Here is a 17,983-nt window from a genome sequence, read left to right on the forward strand (position 1 = left end):
GCTCTAACGAACTGCAAGCACTTGTACCCCCACGACGTGAACACCTTCGACAGACCCGACAGGCTGCAAAATCCCACCCCCACACAGCAGTAGAGATCCCTAGATGTAAAAGATCTTTCTACTCCAGTAGTTTCTTCCCCAGAACCGCTAGACTTTGGAATCCCATTCCAGGTCCCTGCTTCCCCAACTATACTGATGTGCAGAAGTTCAAGTGCAACGTGAACAGACATCTTGTTGCCCAAATCCCTACATAGTGCCCCAGTAGTTGTTGCCCCTGATAGTAGCCCCCTACACCAAAGTGGCAATGTGCCTTGTTTAAGGTGAAAATGTAATAAAAAAAAAAATAATATCTAATACTTTTGGTTGCTCTACATAGATTATTAGGTTATTAGTAGTATTATAAGTCGGAGTAGGATAGAATTACCATTTCGACCTCGAATTTTTATAACGCATCCAACATCATGCTGCGGTTTTACCCCAGCATCAAAATCAACAGTGTAAACCATTCCTGTTGATTGGTTCCTGTGCAGTTCTAGGAGGTCCACCATCCCAGACTTTGCCTTCTCTCCTTGAGAAGGGGTTAGTTTATTGCTAATCGTCTGAGGCGCCCCTACCAAGGAATGCTGTCGGGGGGTGCACAGGTGCTATTTGCTGATCAGAGTACCCCTTCCTCGAGGTGGGTGGGTGGTTATGGGTCTGACTTCTCAATCCCCCTTTCCAACTCTAATGTCGCGTTTCTCGCAGTAGGAGAGAAATAAATACCATCTAACATACCAAGGATGCTTCATGCGAAGTTGGATGCAAATCTACCATGTATTTTTGGTGCTTATATGTTTTTATTGCTTATTTATATGTATTCATTTAGTTAGTTTTTAAACCTACAAGTGACCATAAGACGGATAGACAGACAAACAAAAGAATGCTCCATTACTAACGTGGTGTATATACAGTCACTGTAAAAGGATCTATATACAGTCACTGTAAAAAAGATTTTTCATTTTTTATCTTTTTTTTTTTCTTCTTTTTTCCAGTAATTTCTCTTCCATAAAAAATGACGAACAGAATATCAAAGAAATCAAATTAATTCTCTTCCTTCGTTTTTCGTATTTTTTAATAAGAAAGAATTTTGTCCGGCAGGGGTGGAAGGTGGAGGGTGGAGCAAACATCAGAGAGAAGTTAGATCGAAGACACTTTATTCCAAATTAAAATTATCGATTTACAAAATCACCGTTTTGTCCGATTTAATTTTAATCTGGGGGATACGCGCAAGAAGCGAACAGAATTGAATTAATTGCATTTCATCATTAACAAAACAAACAAAAAAAAACAAAAAACAATGGATGCATTCAGTCAGCATCTTTAGCAACAAAATTGTTATTTCACACTTAAGCATGACAAACTAGTGAAAAATGCTGTTTCAAATTTTAATACTTACTTTGCTCCACTTTATCATAACAAAAGTCCATACAAAATTTCATCCAAATCGAATCAGTAGTTTCCGGGAAAACTTCAAGAGTAAATGTAGCATTGTGATGACAAATCTCTCTTAATCCCAAACTGTGCACGTATAACAGAGCACAGACACGCATATGCAAATACCGAAAAAGTACCTGGAAATAAATTGTTAAAAAACAAAAAGGAATCTAGTTATTACTTGTCCTATGTTCCTTGCGATCTAGACTGCATAACACATTTTGTGGGTCCTATGTATAAACATGTGTAACGTTACACATGAAATGGATACCATAATACTTAGTCCGCTGCACCTTATCAAACAAACTTTCAACTAGATCGATCCAGTAGCTTCTAAGAGAAAGTGGAATGGACATATATATATTATATATATTATACATTGGTTTGATGAGGTGGGTTCCACTGAAACATGTATGCACATATGTAACCAATAATGTTTGTATAATAAACAGGCTATATACCAGCTCTGTCCTCCATTGAGCACTCTTTGATAATCATGCGGGGTTTCATTGGATAAACAGATATATATGTATGTATGTATGTTTTTCTCGTTCTCCTTTAGTTCTTATCCCTCTCCTTCTCTTCCCCTATCTCGCCTTCAAAGTTTTATAACCATCTTACGCCCTTCTTTTCCCTCCTTTCTCTCTCTCTCTCTCTCCCCCTCTCCTTCTATTCCTATCCGTGTCTAGTTGAATATTTTAAACTCCCCCTCGCCCCTTACCACCCTCTAATATTTATTAAATCTTAAAACTTAACTGTTGTCGAATTAGAATTGACCCCCCCCCACACACTTTTTTTTCCTTTTTTATGCTTCTTTTAATATCGTTTTTCTAATCATAATAACCATTTCTGTAAAGTCTGATGAAGTTACTGGGTCGTTGATACGATTCACTAACCGAAACATGTGTAACTAAGCAGATAAAATATATATTTACTCTGCAATAGTATTGAGCACTTTATTTAAGTTTTTACTAATTACCATTTTTGCTATATATATATATATATATATATATATATATATATATATATATATATATATATATATATATAAAACACCTGGTAAGACAGACAGACGTTGGTGAGTAAAAAATGTGCCTTCTTATAACCACGAACGAAACAATTTAAAGTGGCAAAGGGTAGCTAGAAGAAAGTAAATAGCAAGTCAGACACACCCACCGTTTGAAATGAACTCGGAAAGAGATCCTTCACTATAAATAAAAATTCAACAATAGATGTTTCTTTTTTTCTTTATGGCATCGAAATGAAAAAAAAATTTTTGATGTAATTCTATGATTTAATATGAATCTTAGTGTGAACACTGGCGAAACATATTCCCCCCCCCCATTTATTTTTGACAGAAACGGTATAAATTTCATTAGCATAAAATGCCGCAGTCCACATATGGCAGTCTACCCAGACCGACATGAGGGTTGTTTAATTTATTGATTTGCTTTCTCTTGCAAGTCAGACAATGACAATGTAGGTATTTCATCGTTTTTCTGCCTCTCCACAAGGGCAGAATGTGGCACGTGCAAAGCGTGTGAAGATTGTCACACGAGGACGACAGTGTGTCCGAAAAAGATCAACCCAGCTTCCTCCCTCTCCTCTCCTTTTATTGATAGTGTCTTAAACTTTTTTTTTTTTTTCAATAATATAATAAATTATCAATTCCAGATCTTTCAAATAAGATTCTGAAATAGAACACGTATTTTATATTCGTACTAGCAGGCTGCCCGGCGTTGCCCGGTCGTAAGATATGCTTAAATATGATCGTATAACTCATACAGATTACGTATTTATTATTATAGAGACAATTTTCTGTCAATTATTATATTGCACCTAATATATGGTAGTGAGATCAAAACTAATATATATATATATATATATATATATATATATATATATATATATATATATATATATGTGCATGTGTCATATGCTACAGGTACCATGTAACCCAGTACTACCTGCCTCATGGTCAGGTCACTGGCAACTAAACTGGTTCCTTCACCAGTCTTGTTTGGTGAGGAGGGCGGCTAGTCTCCCTGAAGGATTAAAAACAAGACCTTCCAACTAGCACTGTGTATATTTGCGTGTGTATATATGTGTGTTGGGGTGGAGAGGGCTCCTGTAAGCCGTGGTGAAGGCAACCTTTCTAGGAGAAGCAAATCTCTGATATAAAAAAACCATAAAGCGGAAGACCAGTACCCGCATTAAGCTGGTCTGCAGTTTAATTTGTTGCTGGCTATCTTGCTCTTGCTTGTTGCTGGATCTCAACATTTTGAACCGAGAGAGAGACTTAGCTGTCGTACAAAGCTAAGACTCTGTAACATCTTTGTATAGATACTCCCTCAGGCATTTCGTGTCTGAGGGAGTGGCACTCGTCTGACAAGACGTTGCAATCATCATATATATGACTTGGATCCTATCTTTTAGTAAAATCGAAACCAAAACATCAAACTCTCCACTCTTATTCCTGAGCCTCTGAGCCACACCCATTCGCATCAGGCTTGAGGTAGTTGCCTGTCTAGTCGCATGATGAATCTTGCTATAGCGAAACAGTACTGTATGTGGATGACTATATATATATATATATATAAAAACATTCACCTCTTATCCCTTTTTTGAAAGATGGAATCGCCCGATCGTTGAAAACAAGATTCAAACAATCAAATTTGTATATCTATCTATATATCTATAAAAGTGAGAACGTGTATAAGGACACTTCTCAGCCTATGTATTCAACGAATTTTTGATTTTCAGACTTGAAATTTGGTATATAGGGTATTCAGACATGTGGAAACCTTTTTTAATTGGTTTTTATCCAGTAAAAAGTGTTGCTACGGTGATCAAAATTGGAAAATTGATACTTGGAATTCATTGTTTTTTTTTTTATCTGTTTGCCAACTGCTTTGCAAATGCGCATGCATGAATCGTTCATATGACAGCTCCCTTATGTTAAGAATAAGAGGGTTATAAAACAGTTTTTAAAGACGTGGCAAGCTGGCCTAATGGTTATTGTACTTGACTGTCTTTGGATTTTAGTTTTGATCTCAGCTCGATTAGTTTGTTTTTTTTACCTAGAAGAAGTGAACTGATGTGTCTGAATTTTTGAGACGAGAATTGGTTATTCATATTATTTGTTCTCATTTAAAGTGTCATTTTTCACAAGGTTTTGGCCGATGTAACCTCCGACCTTCTTCAATTGTGAATTACTTAGAATCTCTATGCAGTCATGGCTGACGAAACAAGAGTGTACTACCCCCATGAAATAAATAATGGGTTCCCGAGTTTGACAGAAACATTCCCGAGTTTAACAAGATACACCTGAAGAAGGTAGGAGGTTACATCGACCGAAACATTGTGAAAATCACACTCAAGATAAGAACAGTAGTCCGATGAATCCAATAATACGAAGAAGGTAAACTGTTTAGAAAAAACATAATACTCGCATGTCACAGTTTCTTTCCATTCTCTTTACTTCAATTTTTTTTTTTTTTTTTAGGAATTTAACGTTATGTTTAATACCGGGCTACGCCAGATACAGCTGCTAGTATATATATATATATATATATATATATATATATATATATATATATATATATATATATATATATATATATACTAGCAGGCCGCCTGGCATTGCCCTATCATAAAATATGCTTAAATATGATATTTTGATTAATGCAGATATCATATTTATCATTACACTAGCGGTGGTACCTGGCGTTGCCCGGCTGTTTAGAGGTATAAAAGAAAAAAAAGTGTTAGTAGTCAGACAGGCGCGAACCCATGACACAAAGGTGGAAAAGAAAGTGAAAGAAAACGTGACATCTTACCGCTACGCTATGAAGCCATAGGAAGTGAAAAGCGTTCAAATTTAGCGATTTCAATCAAAAAGTGAATGAGTTCACACAGGTGCAGAAATGAACGTTGGCTGGAGGCCAGTTCAGCTTTCCGTTGTTTCATTTATTTGTTTCCTCACGATGTTGGGGAAACCAAGCCCCCCCCCTCCCCCCGAAAAAAGGGGAACTCTCAAATGAATAGCAATTGTCTGATATGAAAGGTTTTCCCAACATTGATCAAAGCTGATTGTTTTCAAGACGTCCCGCCACGAAAGGCCGTTGAGCAAATTAGTCACAAGGCTGTGTTTTAATGTGGAGAGAAGGGAAGGGAGGGGAAAGGGTGACCAACTCTCCCGAGAGGAGGAAAGGGGAGCTGGTAGTGTCTCTTGGTACATTAACCAGAAACTGATTGCCTGGCTTTACTTCAATGAGTTTCGATTTATTTATACGAAAAAGACCAAAAAACATGCGAAAGGACGGAATAGCATGAATTTTTTAAAAGTCGATGTAAATAAATTTAGATACGACATCCGTTTGCAAATCGTTGATATTATGATCTCGGGAGTATATAAAAGTTGTAAAAAATAGTAACCCTCTCGAAAACCCTCCTGAAAAAAGCCTTTCTTGGACATACGACAACACGCAGCCGTTTTGCCTTTTATGTATATAGATTATATTGGACCCAATATATAGTAATGATTTTAAAAGTAAAAACAAAAAAAAAAAATGACTTGTGCACCACCACCGAGAATCGAAACACTTTTTCCTTTGACGTTAATGCCTGACCTATGAAGACATGTTTGTTGCAAGGCTAAAAATTAAAACATGAACTAATAGCTATTACGTTATGCATGCATACTTGTAATGCAACATGCGAAGGTGTGATAATCGCTCAAAATTCTAAAATTAAACAGAAAATACGGGTAATAAAACTATACAGTTCCATTGACCATAGCATTTTTTTTTTTTTTTTTTTTTTTTGCATGGGGATCACCACTTATCAAGGCCCGGAAGCCACTCGAGGATAAGGGTTATTTTATGTACAATAATCAATGGGATAATATCGTAGTAATAGTTGGTATTGGAGATTCGATAACGTGTCTTACTTAAGGGGGCGATTAATCAGGAATTTTTTTTATGTTGGACTTGAAGACATCCAAGTTGTAGCCAGGTGGGAAACAGGCAAATGGAAGAGAATTCCACAGGCGCGCACTTTTCAGAAATAAGCTTTGTTCATGGAATCTACGTTTTGATTTAGGCACAGATAAAGAGTGGGAGAAATTACTGACAGTGGTTTGAGCTAGACGGGTGTTTATCATGAAGGATTGGCGAGTGGGAACCAGAGATTGGAGCTCAGACGAGCACTTGCCATGGAAATAACGATAAAACAAAGACAGGCTCACAACGTCTCTTCTGTGGGAGAGAGGTTGCAGGGAAGAGAAGAGAGCATCCCCCACTAAGCCATGAAGTCTATTTTGTACTTTGTCAGGGCAGGATAGGCTGTTTTTAGAAGCTCCAGCCGAGATGTGGCAGCAGTACTCCATCTTTGGACGTACTTGGCTTTTATAGAGATAGAGAATTGCATCAGTAGTGAGATATCTTCTGATTGGTGACATTTATTAGATGTGTTTCTGTCTAATTGTCCATTTTTTTTTTTAGCAATTGTCGAGGCTTGATGGCTGTCATTATTTTTTTTTTTTTTATTACTTAACAAACTTGAACATATTTTTTCATACGACTTGAAATAAATTAAAACACGCATCAGTAAAAAAATTTATTTAGACAAGTAAAAGAGTTTAATAGAGCACAGGCGCGCATATGCAAATGCATGCGGAATGATGTCATCGGTAAGAAAAAAAGACTATAAAACAGAAAGATCATTTTAGAAAGGACGATTATGTTAGAGATGTGGATGATGTATGAGATCATGTTAGAAATGTGGGTGACGTAATGGCCATAACGAGGATTCACGTGTGGTGGGAAACCGAGAAAATAAAAACTAGTGAAGCATGCATGGTCCCCTGTGAATGAGGCATGAAAAAGTCTATCATTTAGCCCCAAAAGTCCCCAAGTCCTTAAGATATTTAAATTTGAGTTCAACACCATGCAAAACTGCTAAACATACACAGAAAATTTTGGACAAATATGGTAAAATAGTCCCAAAAATGGAGTGTTTTTATTAGCCCTAAAAGAGCCCCTGGGACACACTCAAGAGTTATCACAAAGTATAGACAAAAAAAATTATATAGAAATCAGTTAGTTACAACTTTTCAGAAAGTTTTATAAAAATCTAAAGCATCAATTTTTTTTTAATAGGCACAAACGTGTCGATTTTAGCCATTTTAAACCGAAAGGCACCCCTATGGTGGGCAATTGGAGTTTTCCCGGAAAAATCCGTTCTGTTACCGCGGCAAAAGTTATCTACGCATTACAATTGTCAGCTTGTCTCTAACTACTGCTAGATGTGACACAAGGATGGGGGAGGCCAACTCCAAGGTGTGGGTAACTCTAGCTGGTACAGAATAGTTATGGACGTCAGCATACATTCCTCAGCCTTTTAGCTTAGTCCAAAGTGTAGTATCTGTTCTAACGCTACACTTCATCTTTCCTACATTCAGTTAGTTAAGGACTAAGGTAGAGAAATCTTTTTAGACTGAGGTAATTTTTATTACCTTTGTCTTAATCCAGAATGCTTCCTATTTTTTTTTTTTTTGGTGGTGGTGGTGGTGGTGGTGGTGGTTGGATTGAATTTTCCTACATTAAAACCAATCTTGTGTCTAACTCTGCCATCGTAGCAAATAAATAGGGACTAGTTGGCATTCTGCAGTATGGGTGCTTCAAGCAATCAGCAACCCCCTCTCAAAAAGAGGAGGTAATGCTTAGGAGAGTGAAGTGTACAATGTAGAGTTGGACTGAATCATGCATTATTCCGACAAAGAAAAACCCCGTGGCTTAAGTCAGTCCGTAGATTGTCGGAATGATTAAGGGGGGGGGTCTCAGTGGGTATGAAAGGTAGTCAGTTCTCTCCCACTGCAAGAACTGTGCCACTAGGGTCAGAAAGTGGGACTAAGAAATCAGTAACCCCCCCCCCCGAGGAGGGGCACTCTGACCCGCAAAAAAATGCCCCGTCGGCATTCCCCGGCGAGGGCGCATCAGGCGATTAGCCATAAACTAACCCTTTCACAAAGAGAGAAGGCAAAGCCTGGGATGGTGGACTTCCTAGAACTGCACAGAACTTAACACCAACCGCAAAATCAACAGAAACCAGATCATTACAGGAGGTTTGTTGATTTTGCGGGCCCGGGATGAAAATGCTGGGCGAACTGTCAAGTAGATACGATAAGAAAGCGGAGTGATTGAATGAATGAATGAATAATCAAGGAAGGAACGAAAACATGAATGGACGAATAGCAGCAATGTCATCAGCAGGAGCACGTGTGCAAGCGAGAAAAATGTTGCGTACGTTGAACCAAAATTTCTACCTTCTTCCCGTCTTACGTGAAATTGACATCTACTATTAAAAAAAGATAAAGGTATTACGCAACACTCTGTATTGGTAATACTCGCGCACGAGCGTATATATATATATATATATATATATATATATATATATATATATATATATATATATATATATATATATATATATAAAGGTGCTAGTTAAACGAGTAGTTAAGATACAATTGACAGATCGTTTTAACCAAGAACAATTACGTACTTAATTGCCTCGCTGACAATAGTAATATATCCAAAAATTCCGAAAAATCATCGAGCGGAAAGGTATTTATAGTTAAAAATCATTTTTACGAAAAATTGAGTAAAATCGCATTTTTCTTAGACGTTATATATAGTAGACGGTAGGAGTCTATACGCAGGGGACATAACTCTGAAATGAATATTTTAGATTACTTGTCATGGCTGGGCTGCAATATTTGTTGTCTAAAAACAATCGCAACGACGCAACTGTTCTACTCGATGAATTTTCGTAATTTTTAGATATATGACTATTTTCGACATGACAATTTAAGTACGTAATATTATTTTTGATTAAAACGATATATTTAAAGAAATCAATTTGTTGACTTTATTTTAACAAGCAAATTTTTTTTTTTTTAATAAATAAAATTTATGAAAAAGAAATGTAAATAGTTGAAATATGAAAAAAAAAAAATTATATAAAAAAATGTAAATAGTTGAAATATAAAAAAATAAATAAAATAAAATTTATGAAAAAAGAAATGTAAATAGTTGAAATATAAAAAAAATAAAATAAAGTAAAAAAAGAAATGTAAATAGTTGAAATATGAAAAAAAAAATTATATAAAAAAATGTAAATAGTTGAAATATGAAAAAATAAATAAAATAAAATTTATGAAAAAAGAAATGTAAATAGTTGAAATATGAAAAAAATAAAATAAAGTAAAAAAAGAAATGTAAATAGTTGAAATATGAAAAAAAAAAAAATTATATAAAAAAATGTAAATAGTTGAAATATGAAAAAATAAATAAAATAAAATTTATGAAAAAAGAAATGTAAATAGTTGAAATATGAAAAAAATAAAATAAAGTAAAAAAAGAAATGTAAATAGTTGAAATATGAAAAAAATAAAAAAAAATTATAAAAAAAAGAAATGTAAATAGTTGAAATATGAAAAAAATAAATAAAATTTATGAAAAAAAAGAAATGTAAATAGTTGAAATATGAAACAAAAATAAATAAAATTTATAAAAAAAAGAAATGTAAATAGTTGAAATATGAAAAGAATAAAAAAGAATTATAAAAAAAAGAAATGTAAATAGTTGAAATATGAAAAAAAATAAATAAAATTTATAAAAAAGAAATGTAAATAGTTGAAATATGAACAAAATAAAAAAAAATTATAAAAAAAGAAATGTAAATAGTTGAAATATGAAAAAAAATTAAAAAAATTTATAAAAAAAGAAATGTAAATAGTTTAAATATGAAAAGAATAAAAAAAATTATAAAAAAAAGAAATGTAAAGAGTTGAAATATGAAAAAAAATAAATAAAATTTATAAAAAAGAAATGTAAATAGTTGAAATATGAAAAAAATAAAATAAAATTTATAAAAAAGAAATGTAAATAGTTGAAATATGAAATAAATAAAAAAAAATTATAAAAAAAGAAATGTAAATAGTTGAAATATGAAAAAAATAAAAATAAAATTTATAAAAAAAGAAATGTAAATAGTTGAAATATTAAAAAAATTAAAAAAATTATAAAAAAAGAAATGTAAATAGTTGAAATATTAAAAAAATTAAAAAAATTATAAAAAAAAGAAATATAAATAGTTGAAATATGAAAAAAAATAAATTAAATTTATAAAAAAAGAAATGTAAATAGTTGAAATATGAAAAAAAAATAGAATTTATAAAAAAAAGAAATGTAAATAGTTGAAATATGAAAAAAAGAAATTAAATTTATAAAAAAAGAAATATAAATAGTTGAAATATGAAAAAAAATAAATTAAATTTATAAAAAAAAGAAATGTAAATAGTTGAAATATGAAGAAAAATAAATAAAATTTATAAAAAAAGAAATGTAAATAGTTGAAATTCAATTTCAACTATTTACATTTTTTTTTATAAAAAAGAAATGTAAATAGTTGAAAATATTAGTTAAAAAAAAGAAATGTAAATAGTTGAAATATGAAAATAAAATAAAATAAAATTTATAAAAAAAAGAAATGTAAATAGTTTAAATATGAAAATAAAATAAAATAAAATTTATAAAAAAAGAAATGTAAATAGTTGAAATATGAAAAAATAAAATAAAATAAAATTTATAAAAAAAAAGAAATGTAAATAGTTTAAATATGAAAAAAAAAATTTATAAAAAAAAGGAATGTAAATAGTTGAAATATGAAAAAAATAAATAAAATTTATAAAAAAAGATGAAAATATGAAAAAAATAAAATAAAAAAAGTTAAAATATGAAAAAAAAATATAATTTATAAAAAAAGAAATGTAAATAGTTAAAATATGAAAAAATAAAATACAATAAAATTTATAAAAAAAAAGAAATGTATATAGTTGAAATATGAAAAAAAATAAAATTTATAAAAAAAAGAAATGTAAATAGTTGAAATATGAAAAAAAAAATTATAAAAAAAAGAAATGTAAATAGTTGAAATATTAAAAAAAATAAAATTTATAAAAAAAGAAATGTAAATAATTGAAATATGAAAATAAAATAAAATAAAATTTATAAAAAAAAGAAATGTAAATAGTTGAAATATGAAAATAAAATAAAATAAAATTTATAAAAAAAGAAATTTAAATAGTTGAAATATGAAAAAATAAAATAAAATAAAATTTATAAAAAAAAAAATGTAAATAGTTGAAATATGAAAATAAAATAAAATAAAATTTATAAAAAAAGAAATGTAAATAGTTGAAATATGAAAAAAAAAAAATTATAAAAAAAAGAAATGTAAATAGTTGAAATATGAAAATAAAATAAAATAAAATTCATAAAAAAAAGAAATGTAAATAGTTGAGATATGAAAAAATAAAATAAAATAAAATTTATAAAAAAAGAAATGTAAATAGTTGAAATATGAAAAAATAAAATAAAATAAAATTTATAAAAAAAGAAATGTAAATAGTTGAAATATGAAAAAATAAAATAAAATAAAATAAAATTTATAAAAAAAAGAAATTTAAATAGTTGAAATATCAACAAAAAAAAATTTATAAAAAAAAGAAATGTAAATAGTTGAAATATGAAAAAATAAAATAAAATAAAATTTATAAAAAAAAGAAATGTAAATAGTTGAAATATGAAAAAAAAATAAAATTTATAAAAAAAAGAAATGTAAATAGTTGAAATATAAAAAAAATAAAATTTATAAAAAAAGAAATGCAAATAGTTGAAATATGAAAAAAATAAATAAAATAAAATTTATAAAAAAAGAAATGTAAATAGTTGAAATATAAAAAAATAAATAAAATAAAATTTGTAAAAAAAAATGTAAATAGTTGAAATATGAAAAAAATAAATAAAATAAAATTTATAAAAAAAGAAATGTAAATAGTTGAAATATAAAAAAATAAATAAAATAAAATTTGTAAAAAAAATGTAAATAGTTGAAATATGAAAAAAATAAATAAAATAAGATTTGTAAAAAACAATGTAAATAGTTGAAATATGAAAAAATAAAATAAAATAAAATTTATAAAAAAAGTAATGTAAATAGTTGAAATATGAAAAAATAAAATAAAATTAAATTTATAAAAAAAAATGTAAATAGTTGAAATATGAAAATAAAATAAAATAAAATTTATAAAAAAAGAAATGTAAATAGTTGAAATATGAAAATAAAATAAAATAAAATTTATAAAAAAAAGAAATGTAAATAGTTGAAATATGAAAATAAAATACAATAAAATTTATAAAAAAAAGAAATGTAAATAGTTGAAATATGAAAATAAAATAAAATTTATAAAAAAAAGAAATGTAAATAGTTGAAATATGAAAATAAAATAAAATTTATAAAAAAAAGAAATGTAAATAGTTGAAATATGAAAATAAAATAAAAGAAAATTTATAAAAAAAAGAAATGTAAATAGTTGAAATATGAAAATAAAATAAAATTTATAAAAAAAGAAATGTAAATAGTTGAAATATGAAAATAAAATAAAATTTATAAAAAAGAAATGTAAATAGTTGAAATATGAAAATAAAATAAAATTTATAAAAAAAAGAAATGTAAATAGTTGAAATATGAAAATAAAATAAAATTTATAAAAAAGAAATGTAAATAGTTGAAATATGAAAATAAAATAAAATTTATAAAAAAAAGAAATGTAAATAGTTGAAATATGAAAATAAAAGAAAATTTATAAAAAAGAAATGTAAATAGTTGAAATATGAAAATAAAATAAAATTTATAAAAAAAGAAATGTAAATAGTTGAAATATGAAAATAAAATAAAATTTATAAAAAAAAGAAATGTAAATAGTTGAAATATGAAAATAAAATACAATAAAATTTATAAAAAAAAGAAATGTAAATAGTTGAAATATGAAAATAAAATAAAATTTATAAAAAAAAGAAATGTAAATAGTGTAAATATGAAAATAAAATAAAATTTATAAAAAAAGAAATGTAAATAGTTGAAATATGAAAATAAAATAAAATTTATAAAAAAGAAATGTAAATAGTTGAAATATGAAAATAAAATAAAATTTATAAAAAAAAGAAATGTAAATAGTTGAAATATGAAAATAAAATAAAATTTATAAAAAAGAAATGTAAATAGTTGAAATATGAAAATAAAATAAAATTTATAAAAAAAGAAATGTAAATAGTTGAAATATGAAAATAAAATAAAATTTATAAAAAAAAGAAATGTAAATAGTTGAAATATGAAAAAAATAAATAAAATTTATAAAAAAAAGAAATGTAAATAGTTGAAATATGAAAATAAAATAAAATTTATAAAAAAAAGAAATGTAAATAGTTGAAATATGAAAATAAAATAAAATAAAATTTATAAAAAAAAGAAATGTAAATAGTTGAAATATGAAAATAAAATAAAATTTATAAAAAAAGAAATGTAAATAGTTGAAATATGAAAATAAAATAAAATTTATAAAAAAAAGAAATGTAAATAGTTGAAATATGAAAATAAAATAAAATTTATAAAAAAAGAAATGTAAATAGTTGAAATATGAAAATAAAATAAAATTTATAAAAAAAGAAATGTAAATAGTTGAAATATGAAAATAAAATAAAATTTATAAAAAAAGAAATGTAAATAGTTGAAATATGAAAATAAAATAAAATTTATAAAAAAGAAATGTAAATAGTTGAAATATGAAAATAAAATAAAATTTATAAAAAAAAGAAATGTAAATAGTTGAAATATGAAAATAAAATAAAATTTATAAAAAAGAAATGTAAATAGTTGAAATATGAAAATAAAATAAAATTTATAAAAAAGAAATGTAAATAGTTGAAATATGAAAATAAAATAAAATTTATAAAAAAAAGAAATGTAAATAGTTGAAATATGAAAATAAAATAAAATTTATAAAAAAGAAATGTAAATAGTTGAAATATGAAAATAAAATAAAATTTATAAAAAAAAGAAATGTAAATAGTTGAAATATGAAAATAAAATAAAATTTATAAAAAAGAAATGTAAATAGTTGAAATATGAAAATAAAATAAAATTTATAAAAAAAGAAATGTAAATAGTTGAAATATGAAAATAAAATAAAATTTATAAAAAAAAGAAATATAAATAGTTGAAATATGAAAATAAAATAAAATAAAATTTATAAAAAAAGAAATGTAAATAGTTGAAATATGAAAATAAAATAAAATTTATAAAAAAAAGAAATGTAAATAGTTGAAATATGAAAATAAAATACAATAAAATTTATAAAAAAAAGAAATGTAAATAGTTGAAATATGAAAATAAAATAAAATTTATAAAAAAAAGAAATGTAAATAGTTGAAATATGAAAATAAAATAAAATAAAATTTATAAAAAAAAGAAATGTAAATAGTTGAAATATGAAAATAAAATAAAATTTATAAAAAAAGAAATGTAAATAGTTGAAATATGAAAATAAAATAAAATTTATAAAAAAAAGAAATGTAAATAGTTGAAATATGAAAATAAAATACAATAAAATTTATAAAAAAAAGAAATGTAAATAGTTGAAATATGAAAATAAAATAAAATTTATAAAAAAAAGAAATGTAAATAGTTGAAATATCAAAAAAATAAAAAAATTTATATAAAAAAAGAAATGTAAATGGTTGAAATATAAAAAAAAAGAAAAGGCATTTAAATTTTTGATCACGTTTTCATACCTCTGTGGGTTGTAAAACAACCCCTAAATGAAATATGGCATTCATGTCAAACCATGCCTTATGTAGAGAATTATCTTCGTTCATCTAATAGGAAAACGTTACACTGGCTTGTTGCTCGGAGTTGGTAGACTCCAAATAGAAAATTAATTTTATCTTGGTTTTACTTAGATTTTACTTTCTTATTTACTTGTTCTCTAATATCTTTTTCTCTGAAAAATTTGAACTCTTGCCAGGCAAATTGTCGCCAAAAAACTGATTGAAAAGCCTGCTGCATGTCTGAATACCCTTTATATAAAATTTCAAATGTTTAGACCCAAAATTGGCCGAATAGTTTGCTAGAGACCACAAAGGTCAAATCTTTTGAACTTTGACTTCTTGACACCCAAATTTTCGGCCAAAAACCGATTAAAAAACTTGCCTAATATCTGAATACATTTTATGTAAAATTTCAAATGTTTAAACCAAACATTGGCTGAGAGGTCAATTTTTAAAAACTTTGACCTTAATTTTGACTCCTTAACATTTATTGTTTTGGGCTCAAATCAAATTAAAAGGTTTGATCTATTTCCAAGGAACCTACATTTAAAATTTCAAGTGTTTAGACCCAAAATTGGCAGAGAAGTATGGTAGAGCTTTAAAAAGAACAAATCGTTGAACTTTTACCCCTTGACAGCCAAATTTTTGGCCGAAAATCAATTAAAAACATTTTCCCAAATCTCAATCCTCCTTATGTTAAATCTCGAGTCCGTAGAATGAAAATTGACAGAGTAGTTTCGTAGGGAAATGTACACACACACACACACACACACACACACACACACACACACACACACACACAATTTCACTTTTATAGATATACTAGCAATTCAGCCCGGCTTTGCTCGGGCCCTATGTACTGTTCATAATATGCCCTACATGTGAATACACTTTATGTAAGATTTCAATTTTTTAGACCAAAATTTGTCTTAATAATTTCATAGAGACCGCAGAGGTAATTTTTTTTTTTTTTACTTTGACCCTAATTTTGACCCCTTAACATTTATTATTTTGGTCTCAAATCAAAATACAAAGTTTTACCCATGTCATACTTATCTACATCTAAAATTTCAAGTGTTTTTGACCCAAAATTGGTGGAGGAATTTGGTAGAATCTGCAAAGGTCAATTCTTTCAATTTTGACCTTTCGGCAGCCAAATTTTCTCTCCAAAACTGGATTAAAATGCTTGCCGCATTTCTGAATACCTATTATGTATAAAAAAAAAAAAAAAAACGCCCCCTTAAGTAAACACTTCATCAAATCTCCTCACTAACGTAATGTACTTGCAATAACCCTTATCCCTGAGTGGCTTCCGGGCCTTGATAAGTGGTGATCACTGTGTAAAAAAAAAAAAAAAAAAAAAATGTATAAACTTCAAATGTTTAGACCCCAAATTGGCTGAGTAGTTTGCTAGAGACCGCAAAGGTCAAATCTTTGGAACTTTGACCCCTTGGCAGCTCAAATTTTCGACCCAAACCGATTAAAAAACTTGTCCTACCTCTGAATATCCTTTATGTAAAATTTCAAATGTTTAGACCAGAAAGTGACTGAGTAATTTGGTAGAGACCGCATAGGTCAATTTTTTAAAACTTTGATACCCCAATTCTAACCCCTTAACATTTATTTTTAGGGGCTCAAATTAAATTAAAAGTTTGATCCATGTCCAAGTAACCTACTTTTAAAATTTCAAGTGTTAGATCCAAAATTGACGGAGAAATTTGGTAGAGGTTTCAAAGGTCAGAGCATTGAACTTTGACCCCTCGACAGCTAAATTTCTGGCCGAAAACCGATTAAAAAGATTTTCCCAAATCTCAGTACTCCTTATGTCAAATCTCGAGTCTCTAGACCGAAAATTGACAGTTATTTGGTTGGGAAGTGTACATACGCAGACACACACACATACATTTTCACTTTTATAGATAGATAGATAGATGTGTGTATGTATGTGTGTGTGTGATGTGCGAGCCTTTTCTAGGCTCACACAAAAACACGCATTCACATTTCAAGCCACTTTTCTTGTCATACACATACGCGCACACATACATATATTCACGTTCACGTACATACACTCACATTCACGTGCATATACACACACGCTAACGTACACACATGTACTCACATATACGCACACGTACGCACACATGGGCAACGTCACTTCCCCTTTGAAGGAAATCCACGCATGTGCAAAAGACCACCGGAAACAACTATAAAAGCAAGAGACAAGCTGTTTCCTTCCTTTTTCGAACCAGCTTCCGACCTGAACAGTCGATGGACCAACCGCGCACCCCGAAAGGGTGCGCGCGCCCATGCACATCACGTCCCCTGCTACTGTATGTGGGGCAAGAGCTAACAGATAGTACGTACACTTTATACGCTTTCTCTCTCCATGAACTGGATTGACTTTCTCACTCTTTTTTCCCTTTTGTTTTGGTCCATCAACCAGACAAGTTCGCGTCCACAGCTAGTGGCCTGAAGACATTTCCGCATGGACAAGTACCAACAGCTGATGTCAACCCTCCATCTTTTTCTTTGTCTACACGCTGGACTGCCATTTCTCGTTCCACTACATTACTCACTCATCTTTCCACGCGCGAACATGAACACGACTTACACCTAAAACATTCATTTTTCAACAGAAAATAAACGACATGTTTATTTTATCCAGCAATTGAGTTTTGTTTCCTTCTTTCCATTCGTTTCATTATTTTCTTTTGTAACGAGTTAGGATATTTATATCCTGGTCCACAACAGTGATTCAAAAATGTCATAGTTATGTTTAC

At 28.4% G+C, this 17,983-nt stretch overlaps 1 protein-coding gene across 3 annotated transcripts in view; it reads left to right on the forward strand.

Annotated features, from left to right (window-relative positions):
• LOC145247462 (BTB/POZ domain-containing protein 17-like) overlaps positions 1-17,983 on the forward strand; it is a 306,407-nt gene that overhangs the window by 267,977 nt on the left and 20,447 nt on the right. The window lies entirely within an intron of this gene.

Source organism: Euprymna scolopes, chromosome 25, assembly GCF_053919585.1.
Source record: "Euprymna scolopes isolate OS-2025 chromosome 25, ASM5391958v1, whole genome shotgun sequence".
Classification (NCBI taxonomy): domain Eukaryota; kingdom Metazoa; phylum Mollusca; class Cephalopoda; order Sepiida; family Sepiolidae; genus Euprymna; species Euprymna scolopes.